This window comes from Idiotropiscis lumnitzeri, chromosome 3, assembly GCF_059441095.1.
Source record: "Idiotropiscis lumnitzeri isolate Australia: NSW breed Sydney's pygmy pipehorse chromosome 3, RoL_Ilum_1.0, whole genome shotgun sequence".
NCBI classification, from domain to species: domain Eukaryota; kingdom Metazoa; phylum Chordata; class Actinopteri; order Syngnathiformes; family Syngnathidae; genus Idiotropiscis; species Idiotropiscis lumnitzeri.
In genome coordinates, this window is record NC_142393.1 from 34,042,553 (window position 1) to 34,052,859 (window position 10,307).

The 10,307-nt window shown below is 41.7% G+C and overlaps 1 protein-coding gene across 1 annotated transcript in view; it reads left to right on the plus strand.

Moving 5' to 3' along the window:
* Positions 1 to 5, plus strand: part of LOC148340973 (centromere protein L-like) — a 16,732-nt gene extending 16,727 nt beyond the window's left edge. Inside the window, exon 5 of the mRNA XM_088291189.1 lies at positions 1 to 5. This exon is cut by the window's left edge and continues 541 nt beyond it. The gene's annotated coding sequence lies outside the window, so the exon portion shown is untranslated.
* The last annotated feature ends 10,302 nt before the right edge of the window (positions 6 to 10,307 follow it).

Sequence of the window (10,307 nt, forward strand, 5' to 3'; positions counted from 1 at the left end):
CTGTTGCTTGGTCTCTGTTCTTCTGTAATTTTAATAAGCTACCTTTTGTTCTCTTTTCACATGTATATGTGGGAGTGGGGTTGACGCAAGTTATATGTTTATACCAGTTAAATATCTGACAGCACACAGTGGCGGAGCTAGACATATTCTTGTGGTGGCCAAGGATATCTCCAGGGTTCCGCAAAACAAAAACTCAACAATTAAAATCACGTTTTTATATTGAATTAAAATAACACAGGTACATACACCCTCGCTGTAATCACAGTTTAAGCCACCGCACACTACACGGTGCGTCAGACTAGGATCCAACCAGAGCAAAAAACGACCGTTGGCCACCCACCCAGGATTCCTTATATTGACTGTGCGAGCCTGTATTGCGCTCTGAGGAAAATTGTGACAGTCAAGGATGACGCAGGTTGCAGAACTGGTTTTTGACTGTTTTGAAATATTAAATTACATGAGGTGAAATATGAATAAAATTACATCTATTTGGAATATTCTCTGGGTGTCATTGGTTCTACTGTATCTATATTGGTGTTATAATCTACCCAGTTTATTTGAGTGTTTTGTTTTTAATAGGGCTGTCAATATTAAAGCATTAACTCTGGAAATTAATTTAAAAAAATGTAACAGTTTGATTTGTTTGAAAAATAATTTGCCTACTTTGCATATGTACCATATTAGCTTTTCATCTTCAGCACATCTCAGAATAAAACACCCTACCCAAGTTACCACTGGGCCTTGCAAACCAACACTGCTGGAGTGTGGTGCTTGTGGGCAGTTTTGAGAATTGTTTCTGAGAAAAATGTTTGTAAACATGTCTCCGTTTAGATCGTATTCAAGAATCAAAAAATGGTATTCAAACAGTTTTTTAATAAACTATACTTCATATTTTGTGATTTTGCATTAATTCCAAGATATTATTCAAGTAAATATCTGTTAAAAGCTTCACAAAATAGCAGTTAAAAAATATGATTAATCATGGAATTTTTTTGTGATTAGTTAAAAAATTTAATAGCTTGGCAGCACTAGTTTTTAATTGAGCTCACAGTTGCAACATTCATTGGAAAACAGTTTCACGATCTGATGTTCCGAATTTCAAGACTCAATACCAATAAATTCGAATGTTATGTAAAAAAGTGAAAGACAAATTGACAAATGTTAAGATAAAATAGTCTTTATAATGTTAGGATTTCGTTCTCAATAAAGTGTAAAGTATATTAAGATGTAATTTATCTTGTTTCTCTTTAGGAACCACTCAAATATCTTGTACCCTCCCCATCTTTTTGTACTACACAGCCCATAAATAAGATGACCTGTACTTTTGACTTCTAGGCTGGCATCACTTACAGTAACACAATGTTAATAAATCTCCACTTTCAACCTAAATGATGTAGTGGAAAATAGACCAAAGTAGATGTTAATTTTAATCAAAATGTTCATGTAGTTTACACTCTGTGTGAAATAAATTTAGATGATGTATCAATCTTTTACCAGCAGAGGGTACTAACAAGCGTATAACAACTGCATTGCTGCAAGATGTGCAACGTAAAAGGTGCATGCTTGACCTAGGGCCCTTCCCAACTAGTATATAAAGCTGCTTACTCACGAATTAAAAATGTTTTGATCAGTTAAATATTTGACAGTCACCGCATGATCAATACAAGTCTCCAAGGGCTTCACACTCCCACAGTTGACAAATATTAATCCTTGTGTTATGCTCCGGTCAAATCTGCCTGTTTTAATAGTTGTATCTCAGCAATTAGTTTCAGTTGACCTAAGATTGCATGACTTTGTCCACTAAGAGAGTTTGAACATGCAAGCACACATGCGCACACACACCCACAGACACACCCCCACACACGAATACGCACAGGTTGCTGTCACATTCAAAATCTAAGAATGGCAACCAATCCTGGAACATGCAAACTCCACATAGGAAGGCCGAGCCGGATTCGAATCCCACACCTCTGCATTGCGAAACCTTCGTGCCAGCACTATACAGTGAGATGTCAAATGTCACTTTGATAATCGCAGGACTCAATATGCCGTATAAAGGACTGATGATGTCACATCAGAACAATGAGGCACAGGGGCCACTAAAAACATATAGAAGTTTAAAAGCAGTATTACTCACTAGAACTTAAGTTAATTAAAATATCTAACACAAAGAGTAGTGATCATGTGTCATGACCCGTGTCGGGCATGTCAGGTTTTAGCTGTTATTGTCACGCACCAGGCCATGTGTTGTTTGTTTTTGTCAGCTGAGTGGGGGGCGTCTCCTTCAGCGCTCGTTCCCGCCCTGTCTCGTCCGGCAGAGGAGACGCACCCACCAGCCACACACCGGTTCCCCATTAACCTCACACCTGACTCCCATCTGCTCCTCTAATCACCGGACTATTTAAGCACCCCGTGCCGACGGTTCGTCGTCGGTGCATTGCACAATTTCCCCGACCTCACTGACCATTGTTGCATTGCCCTATTGGCATGCCACTGTTGCGCTCGCTCGTGCTCATTGCTCATGTTACTCGTCACAGTTCCTGTTCCATAGTCCCGTTTAGTTCTGTCCCGTCGTGTTTTGTTCGTCCTCGTCGTTTCGTTCATTTGTTTCCAAGTCCCTAGTTTGCCTTTGTTTGTTAATTAAACTCCCCTCAAGTTACCTTGCCTTGGCTTCCCTGCATCTTTGGGTCCTCCTCCACCTCGCCTTCCAGTGAACCCTGACATCATGTGTAAGAATTCAGCATTTCAACATTTCCTGGCGACAAGAAACGTTGTTTCTGACCGTTAAAACTGTAGGCGCACAACTGGAAAATGTCTACGCGACCATTTTTTACCCTGAACTAACACTGACAAAAAAAAACATTCAGGCCGTACGCAAACTGAAATTTGATCTTTAATCCTTCTTGCCTTGTTGGTGTGGCTGAGAAACCGAACCTGTCAATAGCTGAGTCTGTTACTTGTCTTCTCTGAGCGCTAAGAACCAAACCAAGAAAGTCTTGAGCCCAAAATACCAACACTCAAAACATTTTTATAACTAAATGTAACGGAGTTAAAAAATATACTTAATACATTATTTTTCTCCCTGCTTGTGTTTTTGTATAAATATGATAATTTCACAGATATTTGTGTATATTAAATCTCAACGAGTCACATCTATTTATTAATATTAAGTCATTTCCCGTTTAATGGACGCACTCTGCTTCCGTCACACCGGTTGGGCTGACGTCGCAACTTCATACATACCCTCACAATGTGATGACAATTAAGTTGCATTTGAAAGAGCTGCTACTTTGTTTCTTTTTTGTTGATTCTATCTCTAAATAGGTTGTATAGAGACATGTTACAATACAATACAATTACAATGTCTGATTCGCCGGCAGTAATAGTTTTACAAATGTTTTTCAGTGTCGGCGCAAATTCTTTTATGTGACCAACGCAAAGGAAGCATTTGTTTCAGATAAAATATTTTCCGTGTTTAAGGAGCAGATGTGCTAGCTTGAAGACAAACTGTGTGTCTGTATTGTCTTCTGCAGGTATGTTTAAAATTTCTGCCTTTGTTGGATAGATAGATAGATAGATAGATAGACTGTAGTTGTTGAACTGGGTCACAGCGCTACTCTTAGTGGGGTCCTTTGTTTAATTCACGAACACAAAAAAAAATTATTACATTATTACTGTGACCCAAATTTACACTAGGTGGTGCACATTTACATAAGAATAAAATATTACATTGCTCCTGAATGTCAACTGCGATTCAGAGGGCATAGACTTTTTAAGCAGTTTCTTAAAAGTGGCTTTTGCAGAAGCTTCAGTAACAGCAGGGGGCAGATTGTTATGGCTCAGAACAACATAGATCTACAAACATGAGTCCTGGGTCTGGGACGGGCCAAATGAGTGGCATATATTCCTAAAGAAAACACAGAAGATGATTATTGAGTCTGTCTTCGACTCTGAGCCATGAGAGGTGTACATGTATAGCAAGCTGAGCTCCAGTCAGAGGTAGCAGTCCAGTGCCAGTCAGGCAGCTTCGTTCTGTGCATTGTGGTTTAGACAGATGTTAAAAAACTATAAACATGATTGCAGGGGATCTGATCTCTTACATATTCACTGATTCAGGTAAATGTGCTGTCTTAACACCAGTGTGTTGGCCAAACACCACTTGAGGCCAACTCAAAATGATTCCCAATAAAAACACAAGACAGGTGTTTGTCTTTCCTTGCTCTTAAGTTTTCCCTCACTCAATGCACTTCAATCTTCATACATTGGTACACTTTTGTGAGCTACGGGTGTTTGGGTATTGTTGGAATTCCTAACTTTAAATGTACCAAAAGTTTACCAAAATAGTTCGAATTAATTATCTGACTCCATTAATGGTTAACCAAACACGACCTTCATCCAACAATTATGCGCGCTCATTTTTGAGAGAAAGATGACCAGGCAGCCGGCAACTTCACACGGGAGCGGATTTATTCCTAACACGAGATCTAATACAAAGCCTGGGGCTCGGTTCCTACCATTACAGCTCTGCGCGTCCCTGTACCCAACAGAGGACGACGCCCCCCCCGAGTTGCCCAGGATCATTTATACATTTCAGCAAACAAAGCAAAGATATCCTACTATTCTACTATTGGCTATGTGTCATCTGCAGTTAACTTTAGTTTTCTCTTAGTGGACGTCTTCTGCCCGCAAGGTGACGTGTCGGCTCTTCCCACGGTGCGCGCCAAGGCAGTTGTTTGTGCGCTCCACTGCCCATGAACCACTGGATCTGTTATTCTGCTCTCACGGTCGACCGTGTGACCATCTCACACAACAACTGCCGGGTGGCCTTGATCGAAGTCCGGGACCCTTCACGTCTGCACACTCAGTTCTCCGACGTGCGGCTCCTCCTGCACAAAACATCTGCCACCCATGCATTTCACACAGCCTGGCCTGACCTTTTCTCATACATTGAATTAAAGCCCAATCAGTATATATCTTTATTGCATTAAACTGAATACATGTCACTTGTCAAGCTTATAAAATCCTTTAATCCCTCTCATGGCCTCAGCGAACTGAGGCCATCACCCCCGCCAAAATAATAATAGAAAAATAATAACAGTAAAAAATAAAAAATGTAGAATGATATCTAAAATATTATTCCCTCTCATGGCCTCAGACAACTGAGGCCATTACCACTTACTCCGCTGAACCCCATGGACCTGCTGGCTGCCAGAGGAACCGGCTGTGGGTCCGACACGGGTATCATCATATACTTGCCACCCGGTGGCAGCGGGCCCAAGGTGCGCTCGAGGGTTTTAACTGTAAGAGATCTGATACAAGGTATACAACAACATCCGCAAAGCACCATAATAGCTGTAAATACTGCCACTGAGATTAATATAGAGCTAATCAGACCTTTCCATTTAGCAAAGACATTCAACCATCCTGACCACATTTCCGAATCTACACCTGAATGTTCTTTCATCCTCTTGTTCAAAGTTTGCAAATCTTCCAATGCCTTGGTGAGACGCCCATCCGGTGCCGTGTTGTTTGTGATGAAACTACAACATTGATCCCGAAATATACCCCACACTCCTTGTTTTTCAGCCAATAACATATCTAAAGCAATCCTATTTTGAAACATTATTAATAAAGGTTTTGACAATTGTTTATGTACCGCCTCTAATTGATCCCAATTTAACTGGTCCAAATCTACAGGTGTCACACTCACCAGCATAATTAAAGTCACCAGGGCACACCTGCCAGAGGCATTGGTCGGCAGCCTGTCGTATAGAAATTTTCCACCATAACACAACCAGACGTCTGCACGGGAAAGCGGGGGTCCTGCTGGAAGAGACACATTCGTTTCACACCAATCCCACGGTATTTGTCCAATTGTGTGTCCTGCTCCATTCAACTTCAAACACGTAAAATTTTGCTTGGCCACCTTTTTATCAATCACTTAAATTCTCCAAATCAATTGTGTGATTGAATAATTTCGCATATATACCAACCTCGGGGTCTTGGTCACAAATTTTATAAAACAATATCACCTGTGCGTCTGTCAACCTATCCAAGCTGTCCTCCCGTTCCTCGTACATGACCGTCTGGTTGCAGTGGTACTGTAACATCACAATTTTTGTCTCCCCTCTGTCTGTCTAAAAAATAGTCTCATAGATTAGAAGCAAACATACTAAAAGCATAGAAAGCAAGCCTATCATTCAGAAATAATAAGGAAAAGGACAGCCGTGTCCATTTTTATGTTTGATTTGTATGTGTTTCAATTGGTCAGTATCTCCCCCTCTCTTGACCTGCCCTTCCGGGTGGTCAACCTTCAGGCTCACCATATCGGGGAAAGAACTCCGGTGCGGGTCGAAGTTGTGAGTAATAGAACCACTTACGACCTTTTGTATCTACCGTACTTTCATTTGATAAATGCTTTCTGTTTAATTAATGTTTAACATATTTAGTAAATATGAACCTGCTAAATTAAATATTTGACCTTCTGTCCCGTAAGTGTTTAAAATAATGCCAGCAATCGTTATACAATCCTTCAAAAAAATGCATGCTAAATAATCGCAATAATACCATAATTAATTGTATTCAATCACCTTTTTCAATTTGTTTGTGAAGCTTGTATCAGTCACTTGAATAATATATTTTAATTAACGTAAACCCACCAAATATTATATCTATTTCAATTTCCAGACTGTTGTAATAGCTTTCTTCGAATATAATCTAGTCATCCTCACAGGCATTACCCCCAGAAACAATTCTCCAACGTATTAATTTAGTTTTGCTGATAATCACCACAATCCAGCAGTGTTGGTTTGCAATAATGTCCAAATGATATCCAGCTAATATAGCACAATATTAGAATATGACTTCGCAACATGGGCAAATCATTCCTGAATTAAATAAAATTTAGTTCACTGAGTTCAAATATCTAACTGTGTTTAGAGATTCCAAATTAAGCCTTGAGCTAACGCTCCAATTTTGACTGTTTTTTGACAAATTTTTAAAGCAACCCAAATGAAATAGTATGCTTAAAATAAAAAATCCCAAAACTATAATAACGCAGATACCAAATTAAACCTTTTTTTTTTTTACGGGAAGAATAGGTGCTCTCCAAGACATAGACAGCTCCAAGACCGCTGCAGTCTTCACCTCCTATTGTCTCCTGAATGCTTCAATCCACCTCCAGGCCGTGCCCACACTGATTCTGTCAACTGGGGAGGGTGTAGAGACAGTAAAAACAATACACACACACAGAATTACCTCTTCCGAGTGACCCGTCTTGTGAAATTTTGGATGTTCGCAAAATCGAAGAATTTTTAGTGGGTGTTAAAATATGATATTCTGATAGTGACGCGGAGTATTCAACAACTATGGGGCCCAGATCTTTTGTATGATGCCGCGCATCAATATTCAATGTGATTTGTGACTCGGTGAAAGTAAACAATTCATACCATTTCCGCTGCTCAGGGACAAGGCACGCGTGCGAGGCAACGCCGGTAGTCATAACAAATATATAATCCTAATGGAAGATCTACTCCTGACTAAATTTAGATGAATGCATTTTGATAAACCAAATCATGTGTGTGATCACATGTACAATGTAATGTGTCATTTGCTGAATTGCATGGGTGGAGGTTGCTACACCACTCAGACCAGAGCAGGAACAGGGCATACCCACCGCGGGAGGATGGAGAACCAGGTTTCAGAGCTGCCCTCAGATGTTTCAGTTTAGTTCAGCCACTGGGAAGGAAGAGAGCACGACATATGCTCCCTCCGAAGGATGTGCACAGTCAAGTTCAGTCCCATCCAGAAATGCCACTCGAATTCCAGTGTTCGTTCAGTCTAGGGCAGTGACTCAGGCAATCTTGAGAGTCCACATGGCTCACTGGGAGATGCGGAAGGAGCTCATAGCTCGCCCTAATATCCAGCAGCATCGAAAACTTGTCCATCCACCGTCCTCGGAATGCAGGGACCTGCCAGTCCTCGAACGCTGAAGCTCCGTGGCCCTCTGTCATGGAATGGGGTACCAGCGGGTTGGTATCAAGAGTGCGTTGGGAGTGGGTAAAGGTGGCGCCCCCTGCGCTGGTGGAGCTCTTTGTGACAGGCATGGCACCGGACCAGAGGATGGAAGACTCCAGAAAGTGGCTCGGTATGGACAGCTCATCACCCAGTGATCCCACACCCCGCAGCATGAGCACACCCCACTCACAACCCCCGTCTATAACCACCCCTACCTCTGTTACCGCAATCCCGACCTCGTTGACCGCCCTGCTATGGACAGCCGGTCTGCTGTCGCGCCGCGTCACCCGAACCTTGCCTACGAGCAGCAGAAGTGGAAGGAGCAGGTCCAATGGGAGCCATTGGCTGCTGCCTTCGCTGCTCCCCCTTTTTTTAGTTTTTTTTATCTCTCTTGGCCTCCTTATCCTGCAAGTACAACAATTTTTAGTAACGCTCCATAATCCACTCCCATATTATCCTTTTCTGATGTTGTGCAAAATTATGTACAAAATGTGCTCTACTTAGACCGATTAAGCATTTTTTCATTGATTGACTGTTTCGCATGATGTCTGCACCCGGAAGGGGCACGCCCTTGTGGACGGCCAACTGGGACAGCTGTGTAATGACGACATTATTGGATGGGTCACTGCCGAAAGTCTCACTCCATCCACATAGACCAGACCTGTCTCCTCCCCTCCCCATCTGAAAGACACAGCAACATCAGCCCCAACGGGGCCAGAAATACTCTGATGCACGGCACGGCCAATCTCACCTGAGGTGTCCCCATTCAGCCGATGACCATCATGCTGGTCTGTAAGTCTGGCCTTGGCCTCAAGTGAGGACAGTTCCTGACAAGTACATTTTGTGCCAAATGTAACTCTTGCATCCCCCTACGGAGGACCTACCCTTGCATTAAGTGAGTAATTTTTCATAAAAACAGCGCAACTGCCCCACTTAACTGACATTAACTTCAAGTATCACCGCTGTGGTGCTGTATATCATGGAAAAGTCTAAACAATACAACAAAATTTTCTCTATCCTGTACTGGGTGTATGTTATCTAGTCGCGCACCCAATGTGAATAATAATAAAACCAGCGAGGCACATGAACAGGCTAAAGCAACAACTATATCTTAATCTGTTTCGTGGACCCTAAATTAGAATATCTTATATCTCCTCCTTGTTGAGGAGAACCTCCGGGATGGGCGTGATGAGGCACTATTTTAAGCGTTCTCCGGCCTTCTGGTCACACAGGTCACATGTCACCTCAAACCTGTGGAGAGAACTGGAGGAGTGGCACTTGCCAGTGAGAAGGGGTAAATTACCTCCCTTCTGAAACTTTCAGTTTTGCATAAATTTTGTGTAATAATGTCAATCAATCATTCACTTGATGCTTGAATTTAATTACTCCAATCTTTCTCCAATAACAATTTGAAAATCAATACTTGGGAGTGCAATAGGGATCCAGGTTGATCAGGCCTGTCCGCCCATTGCATCCTAAGTACTGTAAGGGCTTGCCGGTGTCCTTAATCAGGTTTTCTTCCTGAGGGCCGTCCCTTAAGCATTCACTCAAACCACATATACGTACAAACACTTTTTCTTTCACACTTTCATTCCCCTCTAGGTATCTAATTCCTTACCCAAAAAGATAATTTCCAATTTCCAATTCCACACCGAGACCCCTCCCTTGGCGCGTCCGCCTTGATTACACTAAGATTTATGATGGCAGATCCTTAATTTTGCCTCAATTCAGCCAGCGTATGCCAAAGTTTACAACTGTGGTTCTCTTGATTTTCCTATTCAGTCCCTGTGATGTCGTTTCTCCTGGACGTAGCTGACAATCCTGCACCTGTGATGTCAAACACCTCATAGATGTGGATGTTAGCAGTCTGGCATTTATGAAATGCTGTCATGTCCCTTAAAAGTTGTCATGTCAGAGTTCGCGTCGTACAGTCATAAAACATCTGTCTTCCACCTTTGTCACATTTAATACACATCAGTTAATAAATCATCTACAGAACTTTTTAATCCAACTTTATATTTGGTAAACCAATCTCCTATCAAGGCTCATATTTTCTTATGGGGAACACAAATTCCTCTTTATTTACCTTTATTTATGCCAATGGATCCTTAAAAATTTTTCTTCATGCCACATAACAAGGAGAATCAAATTAACAATAACCGACAGAGAGTAGGCAGCAAAGAAAGTAAACAAAACTATCGTAGACCAAACAACCAGCTATGTTTATCAGCCAAAGGGAACACAGACACACACACACACACAGTGAGGAGATGAGTGTCAGGAAAAGAGAC